This window comes from Podarcis bocagei (assembly GCF_964188305.1).
Source record: "Podarcis bocagei genome assembly, chromosome: 6".
In the NCBI taxonomy this organism is placed as follows: domain Eukaryota; kingdom Metazoa; phylum Chordata; class Lepidosauria; order Squamata; family Lacertidae; genus Podarcis; species Podarcis bocagei.
This window is the reverse complement of record NC_138130.1, coordinates 92,722,844-92,737,156: the sequence shown is the minus strand read 5'-3', so window position 1 is coordinate 92,737,156 and position 14,313 is coordinate 92,722,844.

The window sequence follows — 14,313 nt, the reverse complement described above, 5'->3', positions numbered from 1 at the left end:
ATTACTTTCACACAGGGAGCATTTCTCAAATCACACCCTCTTAGTCCTGAAAATTAACTGGAAGGTATAGCTCCACAATTGCAAACCCAGATTGGAATAACCACTTCTTCTGTTTTTTAAGGTTTCATTTACCAGGATTGCTTACTTTGCGTTGAACTTGATATTTTTTATATTCTGCTACGCTTTGCGTTCCCCACAACCATCTTTCTCTTCAGCTCCCCCTCAGGTAATTTCTGCTTTTTTATGACGTGTGGGAAGGTCTTGGAAAAGCTGTGGGGAAAATGTGAGGCGAAAGAGAGGAGGAGGAGGAGAAGTTATACACAATTGTTCCTGAAAACTAAAATGCGGTTGACGGACTTGGAGGAGCCTCAGGGCTCTTGGAGAGATTAAAGGATCTTGACAGTAGATATTTGTGAGAGAGTTTTCCTCTTTCCAGGATTCTCCCTTAGGCTTGCTTTTGATGATAGATTGAGCACAGGCGCATTTGATATTTGCCGTATAAGATGCTCAGCTCTTTCCAGTGTAGGCCCTTTCCACAAAACAAAGCATTTGATGCTTACAAAGATTCTGGGTGAAGAAACTGCTTAAAGCTACTGGCAAAAAAGGTCTGGTTTAGGAAACATGGGTGGGGATGAAATCTTCCTCCCTATATTTGCTATTACTTCAGCATGTTTGGCCCCTGTTCCAACACTGAGACACAATGGGTGCACTTGATTGATTTGTGACAGGCGAATTGGTCTGTACATTGAAAGTGCCTGTGTGGTCTCTGGTGGAACATCATCAGAAGGAAACTTACTCTGCGTGATCTCAGTGGGGTCAACTTTCTTAGAATTCCTGCTCCATGATTGCAGTCATAGGATTTTTGTCTACCACATGACTGTATGTGTTTTGACTCCACAGAATGGAAAGTGACGGAAACAGGATGTTTGTTTTACTGTGTTCCGTGAAGTGGGACTATTGTCCTTCCTTCTTTTCCTCTTTGCTGTCTGATGCTAGAGAGGGGGGGGCATGTTGCAGTGCTCTGTGTGTGTTTATATGTGAATAAAGTAGATTAGCCAAAATGCTGAGTTGCTGAGGTCTGTCACGCAAGGTGCGCAAACTCTGCGGATCCCTAAGTGTGCCGGTGTTGGTTGGCATCGGTCGCTGTGATGTTCGGGCTGAAGAAAGCTTTTGAAGCTCCTGAACAATTGACCAGGAGGGAGAGAACATGCCAGTCGGGCATGTGTCTCTACCAGGGTCCTACTCGAGTGTAGGCTGAGCTCCTGACAAACTTAACGACTGTATGTGCTAACCCACTGAAGTTAATGGGGACTGCCCCAACACTCTCAGCCCAACCTCAGCCATCCCACGCTCGCCTGATGGCGATTTGGTGTGTGATTGGTGGCTGTGGCAAAGGATGCTTTCTATTGGCTGATGCTGCGTTAAAAGGGTGTGTGGTTGGTTGTTGCGTCAAGGATAGTTTTTTATTTGCTGCAGCTTCAGCAATTGGGATTGGGATTTCCTTCCGCCGTTGGCAATCAGGCAGACGTGTTTTGCACAAGGAGCAATTGTTATCAAGCAATACAAGCAATTGTAACCGTCTGGTTAGTGATTTACTGCATTTCCTCCCAAAAAAACCCTCAACAACCTTTGTCAATCCCACCCCCCCCCCCAAAAAAAAATCTCAGCAACTCTGGGCCATTTTCTTAATTTGGAGTCCCCCAAAATAGGGGACGTCTTATACAAGGGGGCATGTTATACATGGCAAAGTACGATAACTCTTTATTCAAGGAAACAAACCACAGCTCAGGCCTAGTGGTCTCACCAATGCTGTCTAGGAGGTCTTGCCCTGATAAAGCAATTGCAAGGACTGAAGGCCCCCTGCCTTCCCAGTGCCCACTAGGGACTCCTCCTCTCCAAGGTCTTCCCTACGCAGCCTCAGGCTGTGTCTACACACAACCACCCTCTGCTCTGCTTGTTTAATTTCTATGAATGTTCTAGGAGACCAGCAGAGAAGGAAGCTGGTCGCAGCGGGAGGGGGAGACTCCCTGGCTTCTGCTTCTGCCTCAGAGTCTGAACTATGCTCTGCCGCAGCATCTTCCTGCTCACTAAACCCTGTCAGCTCTTCCGCTTCTGCCACCTGCTCCTCCTGGTCTGCCCCTTCTCCTTCTGACCACTCATCATCGTCCCACCACCAATCCCTTGGCTCTGAGCCTTCTTCCCATGTGGGTGCCTCAGCTGGTGCCTCCCACCGTTCCTCTGCACCCAGCCAGTCAACGACAGGTGCCTAGCCAAGGGGGTGCCTTCCCACCTCCTTCCCTGCTAATCTGTCACTAACTCGTAAGCCTCATTATCGCCTCATTCCTTTGCCAGAGCAAGGGATGCCAATCAGATAACATTGTAGAGTTTGGATTTGATATCCCGCTTTATCACTACCCGAAGGAGTCTCAAAGCGGCTAACATTCTCCTTTCCCTTCCTCACCCACAACAAACACTCTGTGAGGTGAGTGGGGCTGAGAGACTTCAGAGAAGTGTGACTAGCCCAAGGTCACCCAGCAGCTGCATGTGGAGAAGCAGGGAAGCGAACCCGGTTCACCAGATTACAAGTCTATCACTCTTAACCACTGCACCACACTGGCACTCCAGTAGATGTGATCATCACCCTTGCTCTGAATAAAGTTCCAAGGATTCACTTCTCAGCGTGCCCCATCCAATGCACCACTGCAGTAAGTGCAATTCTGATCCAGGTCTTTGTATTTACTGAATGCATGGCTGTTGCAAGCTTTGCTTTTAACTCCTTAGAAAGAAGAAACTAACACAATGGAGTAAAACCATCCTCTGTGATGTGCTAATGTTAAGAGGGGGCAGATTTGAGGGTAAACCATACACAGCACGGGTCTGCCCTTGTGGCTCGTTGGAAGTTGAAACTGCTTCACATGTACTACTACGTTGTCGTCTTTATGAGGATATACGTTTGACTTTTATTACACCTGTTTTGCAAAAGTCCAGGAAAGAATCGGAACACCATAGTTTAAAACTACTGCTAGAGGACAAGAATCCCAAGACTGCATTAAATGTAGCCAAATTCTGTGCGTCTGCAATTAATCGCAGGAAGCAAGTGGTATCCCATAATGACCAAACCCCTAAATGTTAATTACAGGGGGGCATGCCAATAATTAATTTTAATTTTTTATATTTAAATCCTTGTTATATTCAAATTGTCCTCTGTATTTCTGATATATATTTTTTATATTTTTTATGATCTGTGATATTGTGTGTGTTGATGCTGGTCTGTGACCGTATTAATAAATTCATTCATTCATTCATTCATTCATAATGTTAAGAGGAAGGTAAGTAGAGTGGTTAATGTGCAGAATAAATTGCCATTGTGGTGCATGTTCACCAACTTTCCAGGACTTTAGGCATTGGTCTAACCCCATGTGGAGATCCCCAAAACTGAACCTGGGACATTCTGCATGCACACAGCAGATGCTTTCCCCCATCTGTAGCCTGAAGAGGTGAGGCCCATTCTATTGCCTCCTTCCCCTCTCATTCTGCTTCTTTTGCACAGCCAGCATTAGTTGGGAAAACAACTCCCTGGCACAACGTAGAGGTCAAGAGGAAGCTTCAGAAAGATCTCTCAATCCCCTCAAAATGGCTGCAACTTTGACAGAACTCACTTCCAAATACTTCCTCCATCGGTAACTAATGGCTCTCTGCAGATGGAGTCCTTTCTTTTTTTAACCTTCAGTCAGGCTGGTAGATGCCTGAGGTGTTACGTGGCCGTCTTCAAATATTATTGAGAAATATACCAGCTGCAGCAGTAAAAAGAAAAGGGGGTGGGGGACAGATGAACACGCATTAAAGGGCTAGGAGTGCAACACGATAAGGATCATGAAAACCGGGAGGGAAACAGCCGAGCTTAAGCCGAGGTAAAGGAATAGCCTATGATTAATGGCGCTGAAAGCAGCCGAGGTACCCAGTGACTCTGTCTCCCCTTTGATCCCACTTTAAGATCTCTCTCTGTCTCCAGCCTATGTAAAATCATTGTCAACTGGGGGACCAGTTGATCTGGCTCCTCCTTGCTTTGTGCAGCCAACGGGCAACACCTAAGTTCAACTGATTCGCCAACAACCAGGAGATCACACAGTGAAAGCGGGATCAACTAACCTGCAGCTCTTGGTCCAGCTGATCTCCTTTAAGGTGCAGGCTGGGTGCCCCAAGGAGTGGGGTTCCCAGGTGTCTCCTTCTCCTTTGAAAAGTTCCTCCAGTTGAAGCAGAATTTGCCAGCTCTTTCCACAGAAGCAAGTCATTGGTGACTCTTAAGACCAAAGCACTCATGTCACTTTGATGAGTTACATCAGGAAGAGCCCCTGCTATGTCTGAAGAACGCAAGAAGACCCCCGATGGATCAGGCCAAAGACCCACTTACTGCATCCCTCTGTTCTCTCAGTGGCTGCCCAGATGCCCATGGGAACCTGTGTGTCTCATGGAAAGCACTGGTCTTCAGCTGGTCACGATTTAACCTGTGCTGGGCCTAGGGGTGACCCGTGAACCGCGGTCCAGGTCCAGTCCAGAATCCGTAGGTTCCACTAGGAGTCAGTCCGACAAGGTCAAGGCAGGACACGAGGCAGGAAACCAGGCAAGGGTCTGGCATACAGCAATGTTGCTCCCGCAACCTGGGGTGGGGTCCAACAGCCTTTTATCTTTGTCAAGGTAACGGCTGGTCCTGATCCCCCGGCGACTCACCTCCCTGTTTTGTCTGAAGGCGAGCACTCCTCCTGCAAGTACTCAGGTCTCTCCTTCTCTCAGACCTTAGTCTCTGCAGCTCAGGAGACGTCGGTGGGTTACTAGACCCAGGGGCCGCCTCAGCCTCCCCTGACCAAACCAGTAGTGGAGCAACTGTAAGTGATGGCCCAGGTGAAGGCAATAAGGTAATCTGGAGCCAGGGCAGCCCCTGACTCGGCTCAGCTGGTGTTTGTTGCATGGGAACCTGTGCAGATTGGGACTCTTCAGGATCAGGCCCCAGACTTGGTTCAGATGATGCCTGAGGCAAAGGATCCGGTGCAAACTGAGACTCCTCTGGTTCCGAGCCCAAGCCCGAGTCCCAGGCTATCACAACTTGTTTTACTGGTTTCAATGGGACGAACTTAAAGTGGATTTGGTGTGTGAATACCGGCAATTCCCCACTCGCACGTGACCTGTTTCTGCATGACCATGAACATACGTGGGGCCAGGAACCCAGAAGTGAGGAGCACTGTGGAGAGCCTTTGTGGCTTGCGAGGAGACCCTACCCACAGCCTGAAGACCCCTTATTCCCTTCCTGGAGCTACCGTTCCCAGAAATTCCCTGGGAAGAGGGGTTGATTCTTAAACTCAAGGCTTTTTTTTCCCAGGTGGGTGCCACTGCAATTCTAAGAGGGAGGTGTTCGTGGTGAGTTCCAGCAACTCTATTTTCTAGGGGAAATAGCACTGGTTAAACCACTCTGGGAATGGTAGCTGTGTGACAGGAATAGAGGGGGTTCTCTTAACAAGTCTCAGCACCCTTAACAACAACCTGAGATTTATTCTTTGGAGGAAACAGCCACGACTGTTTCAAAGTGATATGAAACTGCTTACAATGTATGGTGCAGATGGGTCTCTAAACTCTTGCCCCAAATATGGCATTTTGTACGCCCTCCAAACAGATTCATCACATTGAACGATAAATTTGCAAAGAGGTCCAAGTGATGAAGGACGTTGCGTAAAGAAAAAAGACGTCACTGTCAATGTGATTGACACATATTGGCTAAAACCCGTCAGGATGAAAGGGAACCACATGTACATAGAAAACCCTCTGCAGAAACTAGCAGTGGGGGATGGGGGAGTCTGTCCATTTTGGTTTCTCCCCATTTCCCATTTTTACTGTTGCAAGTTTAATTCTCTACATTACTGCTTCAGTTTGCAATAATAATAATAATAAACTCACGAGAAAGCATCAGCATTTGAGTGCAAATTTCTCCCTTTATACAATTTTTTGTTTGCAATTTCACTTTTTTTTTCAATAGACACATTTTTCCTTTGGACCATATTAGTGAGGCTGAGAGGGGCAGTCTTGTCATCTGGGCAGCCCAGGATTTCCATACACTCTGCCCAGGTTTGTGCCCCAGGGAGGTCACTTAGGCACTGGTAACTCCGTGGTTTGAATTCACCCCCAGAGGCTCACTCCATTGTCTCTTGAGACAGACGGGTGCCAACTAATGCATTTTTTCCTGAACATAAAGAGGTTTTTTATATTTTATTTTCATTAATGTTGAATTTTATGCACACTTCACCCTAGGATAAGATAAGGATAAGGATATGATAAGCGGGTGGCGCTGTGGTCTAAACCACTGAGCCTAGGTCTTGCCGATCGGAAGGTCGGCAGTTCAAATCCCTGCAATGGGGTGAGTTCCCATTGCTCGGTCCCTGCTCCTGCAAACCTAGAAGTTTGAAAGCACATCAAAGCGCATGTAGATAAATAGGTACCGCTCTGGCGGGAAGGTAAACGGCATTTCTGTGCGCTGCTCTGGTTTCGCCAGAAGCAGTTTAGTCATGCTGGCCACGTGACACAGAAAAACTGTCTGCGGACAAACGCCAGCTCCCTTGGCCAGTAAAGCGAGATGAGCGCCACAACCCCAGAGTCGTTCATGACTGGACTTAACTATCAGTGGTCCTTTACCTTTACCTTTTACACATGGTTCGTCTGGAAAGGTGCGTCACACAATTCAGAGAAGTGCTAAATTTTCAGCCTGTGTGCAATTTCAGGATATACGAACCAGGTAGGTTTGCATTAAATGTGAACTAAATCAAATTTCTCTTCCATCTCAAACCCAAGGGTATAGAATCCAGGAGACCTTCCTTCTTCTCCTCCTTCTGCTTCTTGACAAATGCGTATATGAAGCATCTATTTCCGGTTTGATCATTAATGCTTCTTAAGCTTTTCCAGCACATCAATACATCACTTTAGCGAATCGATAAAATGCTTTAGAAACCCAGATAAACAATGCATGGAGAATGGCTGTGTCAACATGCAGGAAGAAATTAGGGAAGCCTTTATAAGAGATAGATTTGCCAATGAGTCATCTTTACAGGATAATCCTAACACAGTGGAATCCTTTCAAACAAACTTCCCTTTGACAATACGTTAGTTATAGTGATATGAGCCGCAAAACTTATTTTTTGCATGCATGTGAGGAAAAACGTGTAGCATAAAGGGAGGAAAACATATATTAGAATTCAACATTCATTATGGTTTTTTAAAATAAAAAGATACATATAAAAGTTACAAAAATAAACTCTTTTAAACATAAAAGTTTCCAGGTACAGATACACTTACAAGAAACGGATGGCATTTTGAAAGAAGGAGGATATCAAGATCAACTTGGCTGCTGAATGGATTGTAGCCAAAACAGGACCACTGAAGAACAAGGGGAGTATTGCTGGGTGGGTGGGACTAACAGGTCAAAAAAACCCGCCCCCCATCAAAAGAGCCAATGAGGAATAGGCATGTTCAGTGGCCACGGAATGCTAAGAGTCTGTTTGTAGGAGGGGACAAAAAGCCAGTATGGATGGGAACTGGATTAGAACAGGCATGCCCAACCAGTAAATCACAATCTACCGGTAGATCCCCAGCTGATCATGGTGGATCGCGGGACCCTTATCAATTGTGGGATTAAATACAGTTTACCAAAAGTTAACACATAAAGGCTGAAGAACTGTAGGCAATCCTACTCCCAAAACTGTGGCAAATCCACCCACCCCACGCACACTCCTCCTACCTCCAATGACAATGGGTAGATCACTGCCAGTTTTTTTAATTCTCTTGGGAGTTGGACGTGCCTGGATTAGAACATGGGGGATATGGCAAGTATCTGGCTGGCATGACCACTCGCACAAGAAGAGCTGTTTCTGCATCAAAAACAGGAGTAGACAATATGATTCCCACCTATTGTTGCTGGACATCAACTCCAGTGTGGTGTAGTGGTTAAGAGCGAGCGGGGGACTCGTAATCTGGTGAACCGGGTTCGCTTCCCCGCTCCTCCACATGCAGCTGCTGGGTGACCTTGGGCCAGTCACACTTCTCTGAAGTCTCTCAGAGTCACTTACCTCACAGAGTGTTTGTTGTGGGGGAGGAAGGGAAAGGAGAATGTTAGCTGCTTTGAGACTTCTTAGGGTAGTGATAAAGTGGGATATCAAATCCAAACTCTTCTTCTTCTTCTCCCACCATTGTCCTCAGCCATCGTTGGCCATGCTGGCTATGATTCATGGGAGGCGGAGTCCAAGAACTTCCGGAGGGCACCACGTTGGCTGTCCCTGACCGATGACTTCTGAAGGTCTGGGCAGTGTGGTCTTGCTGCTGGCCCCAACCACTCTGAGAAGCCGCCAGTTCTCGTAAAGGGCCACTGCCCTGTTCTGTAGGCATCAGCTCCCGCAACATGGAGGCAGTGAGGACTGCAATGGGAGGACATCATCCAGCCCCTAGTTGTCCAATAATCCTGCATCTTTTAGCTTCAAATGTCATGGAGTAGATGTGGCGCTCCCTAAGAAGACCTCTTTCCCCTACATGCCTTCCATCAAGCATGATGGGGGTTAACCAGATGTGTTAACTACAATAGCAAGTTCCTCCCTCCCCTTTTCTGTAATGTACACAATATTATTATTTTTCTGTTTTGTTTTCTACATGGGTATTACTCCTTGTTCCTTCTTTTGTGTGTGTGTGTGTGTGTGTGTGTGTGTGTGTGTGTGTGTGTGTTATCTTACTCTGTGCACTCATCTCTTTGTACTTTTTATTTTTCAATAATGGTAATTTTAATAATAATTTTATTATTTCTACCCCGTCCATGTCAGCGGCACAGGGAGGGTGATGAGGTCAAAGAACATGGAAGGACTAATGGAGAAAGCTGCTATGTCTATAGAGGAGGAATGCTGTACACAAAAAGGTGGAGTAAGTATTCAAAACATAATGCAGACAAGGGCAACATCTTTAGGAAAACAGAAACTATTGAGACGAAGGGGGGGGAATGAACCCTCCGCCCTCCAACAAAAAAAGCAACCCCAATCTGCTCCTGTTCAATCTCATTTAAATTTAGACTATCACACGATTATCTCTCGCACACATTTTGCTTCTCACCTATTAAATTACATTCGCCGGGAACACAGCCAAGCAAGAACTCCTGGCAGCGTCACTCCCACTAAGGAACTACATTTCTTGCATTTTGGGAACATCGGTGCATTCTTCCAGTTCGGAGAGGGAGGGAAATAGCTTACAAGCAATTAAAGAGATGACATAGATTAACAGGGAGCCAAACCTGTAGCCGTGTCTTTGGGGATCGGATTCATCCGAAAGATGTCGAGTTAAAACCCGCAGAAGAATTCCTTTGGATGGCTGGCAAACGGTGGGAGAGGAAGCTTTCTCGAGAAATCTAAAAATCCCCCAGCTAAAATGAGCACCTTCTATGAAGCCATCTGTTCTTCGCTGATGGCATGCAAGGGGAGTCTCTGGCGGGGGAGCGGGGGGGGCACGGTGGCAGGGGCTAGTTGTTGTTGTTGTTGTTGTTTCTATACCGCCCTATACCCGAAGGTATCAGGGCGGTTCACATAAAGGAGCACATACATAAAATCAAAATACAAACAACAACCCAATTAAAAAAAAAACCCCAAAAAGAGCCAGCATTTTAAAAAGGGTAAAGGTAAAGGGACCCCTGACCATTAGGTCCAGTCGTGGCCGACTCTGGGGTTGCGGCGCTCATCTCGCTTTATTGGCCAAGGGAGCCGGCGTACAGCTTCCGGGTCATGTGGCCAGCAAGACTAAGCCGCTTCTGGGGAACAAGAGCAGCGCACGGAAACACCGTTTACCTTCCCGCTGGAGCAGTACCTATTTATCTACTTGTACTTTGACATGCTTTTGAACTGCTAGGTTGGCAGGAGCAATGGGAGCTCACCCCATTGCGGGGATTCAAACCACCGACCTTCTGAGCAGCAAGACTTAGGCTCTGCGGTTTAACCCACAGCGCCACCCGCGTCCTTACTTTAAAAAGGGTATAGGATGTCAAACAGATCAACCAAAGGCCTGGTTAAGAAGGAATGTTTTTGCCTGACACCTAAAGGTGTATAATGAAGGCACCAGGTGAACTTCCCTGGGGAGAACATTCCACAGACGGGGAGCCACTGCAGAGAAGGCCCTGTTCTCATGTTGCCACCCTCCGGACCTCTCAAGGAGGAGGCACATGAAGAAGGACCTCAAAAGGTGATCTCAGGGTCTGGGTAGGTTCATATGGAAAGAGACAGTCCTTGTGGTATTGCGGTCCTGAGCTTTATAGGTCAAAACCAAGACTTTGAATTGGGTCCGGAAACTAATTGGTAGCCAGTGCAGTTGGACCAGGATCGGTGTAACATGCTCAAACCGTCTTGTTCCTGGTCGCTGAGCAACCTGGCTAAGGACTGCATGCCAGCCCCGAAGGAAAAAGAGATACCACATTAAGCATTCTGGAACGCAAACCGCATTATCTAAATGAGATGGAAGCCACTAGACTAATTAAGGCGGATGACAGAAGTACCTTTAAACAGGAACTTGTGCTGGGTGGGGGGTGAGGTCCCATGGAGGAGTGCCAGCTACCACCCCACTTTTGCTACACATTCTATAATATATATCTGTCATGTCAAGAGTGGGGATCCCAAGTGCTCAGTGTTGTGCACAGCCAAGTTCTGGGGCACACTGACAGAACCAGTCTCCCAAATGCTTAGTCTTCGACATCCGAAACAGCTCAGTCAGCTTAAACCATGTACAGTGGTACCTCTGGTTATGCACTTAATTCGTTCTGGAGGTCCGTTCTTAACCTGAAACTGTTCTTAACCTGAAGCACCAATTTAGCTAATGGGGCCTCCCGCTGCCGCTGTGCCGCGATTTCTGTTCTCATCCTGAAGCAAAGTTCTTAACCCGAGGTACTATTTCTGGGTTAGCGGAGTCTGTAACCTGAAGCGTATGTAACCCGAGGTACCACTGTATATCAGTCTTTCTCAACCTGTGGGTCCCCAGATGTTGTTGGACTACAACTCCCATCACCCCTAGCTAGCAAGGCCAGAGCTCAGGGATGATGGGAGTTGCAGTCCAGCAACATCTGGGGACCCACAGGTTGAGAACTGTTGATGTATATGGTAGAAGCATGCAAAATGCTCCCAGAATGCAAAAGTTCACAGCTGACTCTAAGACGATCCAGATTTTACTGCAAAATGTACCCTAATCATCATGCAGTTCAGCTGCCACAAATGGATAATGGATCCTTTCACAATTTGACAGGTTCCTGGAAAGTGGTCCCGTTGACAAGGGTGATGCAGCAGCAAAAAAAGCTAATGCTATTCTAGGCTGCATCAACAGAAGTCTAGTGTCCAGATCAAGGGAAGTAATAGCACCACTCTATTCTGCTTTGGTCAGACCACAGCTTGAGTACTGTGTGTCCAATTCTGGGCACCACAATTTAAGAATGATGTTGACAAGCTGGAATGTGTTTAGAGGAGGGTGACCAAGATGATCAAGGGTCTGGAAACCAAGCCTTATGAGGAGCGGTTGAAGGAGTCGGAGACGTTTAGCCTGGAAAAGAGGAGACTGAGAGGAGATATGATAGCCATCTTCAAGGACAGTCACAAGGAAGACGGAACAAGCTTGTTTTCTCCTGCTCTGGAGGGTAGGATTCAAACCAATGGATTCAAGTTACAAGGAAGAAGATTCTCACTCAACATCAGGAAGAAAGTTCTGATACTAAGATTTAGTGGGCTCTCCTTCCTTGGAGGTTTTTAAGCAGAGGTTGGATGGCCATCTGTCACAGATGATATAGCTGAGATTCCTGCACCTTCCCACTCTATGATTCTATTGTTCTAGGTGTGTTTAACAAAGTGAGAGAGAAGCTCCAAACAGAGGTTTGCTAAAAGGGGTTGGACGTTAAGTGTGCTTTTAGGGAAGGCGCTTGCGATATCCGTGTTTCAGTTTGTGTGTTGGTTGATTCGACTGATAAAGAACAGCTGAGCTTTTGAGTTAGAGGGTACGACTGTCTGAAAGGCACAGACCCTGGCTCTATCCTTCTGCAAACAAAGTATTGAGAATACAGCATGTGTACTGGTCCTTAGATCTTTGGCCCAGTTTAAAACAAGACCCAGCTCCCGAACAGCCCAATGCAATTATCTTTGAACCCAACTTCATTTTTTTTACCGTGAACTGCAATCTGGAAGTGGGGATGTTTTGATATAACCAACACTTGTTTGCACAGCAGTGCTCCTAATTAAGCTGAAATGTCACCACATTCGTATGTCTGTGTAACATCTTCTATTCACCTATTTTTAAAGGTCACTCCCCACAGGAAGCAACCTCATTTGAAACTTAACCAAAACGGCCTTTCTGTGGCATCTTTTTGATAAAATGGTATCATACATAGGAAGCTGCCTTAGACCGTTGGTATATTCGTGGGACATGGGTGGCACTGTAGTCTAAACCACTGAGCCTCTTGGGCTTGCCGGTCGGAAGGCTGGCAGTTTGAATCCCCTCAATGGAGTGAGCTCCCGTTGCTCTGTCCCAGCTCCTGCCAACCTAGCAGTCTGAAAGCATGTCAGTGCAAGTAGATAAATAGGTACCACTGTGGCAGGAAGGTAAACGGTGTTTCCTTGCACTCTGGTTTCCGTCATGGTTTCCCGTTGTGCCAGAAGTGGTTTAGTCATGCTGGCCACATGACCCGGAAAGCTGCCTGCAGACAAACACTGGCTCCCTCGGCCCGAAAAGCGCTGCAAACCCATAGTCACGTTTGACTGGACTTAACCGTCCTTTACTTTTACTTTTACTTTTACTTTTACTTTTATGTCTGGTTTAGTATTGGCTACCCTGGCTGGCAACAGCTCTCCAAGGCTCTTCAGAAGGCTGCAGAAACAAATCCTTCCCAGCCCTATATGTAGGTACCTGGGATTGAAATGATAGAATTGTAGCGCTGGAAGGGACCCCGAGGGTCATCTAGTCCAGCCCCCTGCAATGCAGGAATCCTGCCCACAGCTGTCCCCAGGTAGGCTTGAACCACCAACCTTCTGGCTAACAGCCAAATGCACTGACCAATTTGTACCATGGGCTTACCCCACAATTGGCCGCAAATTTTAATTTATGCTGTTGGGTTGTCTTGTGTGCTAACAGCTTGCAGGGCGTTCCCTGCAATGTGAGGGGCAGAGGTGGTTTAGACCCTTTTATATAGAAAGCTCAGGTTGTCTTCTTCATGAGGCTGGTGGTAACAGCTGGGATGGGCTAAGCATGTTAATATGGACAGCCGTGCAGACAAAACGTTGCTCAATACTGCCATCTAATCAGCCTATCAGCAGCTGCCCCTAATTCCACGTCTCTGGTTTTCTCTTTCCACAATTTTATTTGCGACATTTTATGTACCACCTTTTCTTCCCAAGAGTTCAAGGCAGCGTATATCATTCTCCCACTTTATTCTCGCAACAACCTGTGAGGTAGGTTAGGTTAAGAGGCTGCGTGTGGCCCAAGGTCACCCAATGAGCTTAATGGCTGAGTGGGGATTTGAACCCTGGTCTCCCAGGTCTCCCTGGTCTCCAACACTTGAATCACTGCACCCCACTTGCATGCACTCACTCTGTGAATGTGCTTCACTGTATTGTTGTTTAGTCATTTAGACGTGTCAGACCCTTCGTGACCCCATGGACCAGAGCACGCCAGGCACTCCTGTCTTCCACTGCCTCCCGCAGTTTGGTCAAACTCATGCTGGTAGCTTCGAGAACACTATCCAACCATCTCGTCCTCTGTCGTCCCCTTCTCCTTGTGCCCTCCATCTTTCCCAACATCAGGGTCTTTCCCAGAGAGTCTTCTCTTCTCATGAGGTGGCCAAAGTATTGGAGCCTCAGCTTCACGATCTGTCCTTCCAGTGAGCACTCAGGGCTGATTTCCTTCAGAATGGATAGGTTTGATCTTCTTGCAGTCCATGGGACTCTCAAGAGTCTCCTCCAGCATCATAATTCAAAAGCATCAATTCTTCGGCGACCAGCCTTCTTTATGGTCCAGCTTCACTGTGTTAGGCTGCAGAAACGGAGGAAAAACTGCAATGATACCTCCTTTTCCTGGTATGAATGCCTCCAAGCTGATATATGACTTTCCTGTCTGCCAACCTGAAAAGGTGTGTTACTTATTTCAGATTTTTGAAACAGTTGACCTGCCTGGATTGCACAAAAGGTGAGGGTGTCCTTCTTGGCCACAGTCTAGTCACACTTCTGATTTGCCACCTGCTCCAGCAAACAAGCTTTTCCTGGGAAATGACTCTCTCTGCATTCT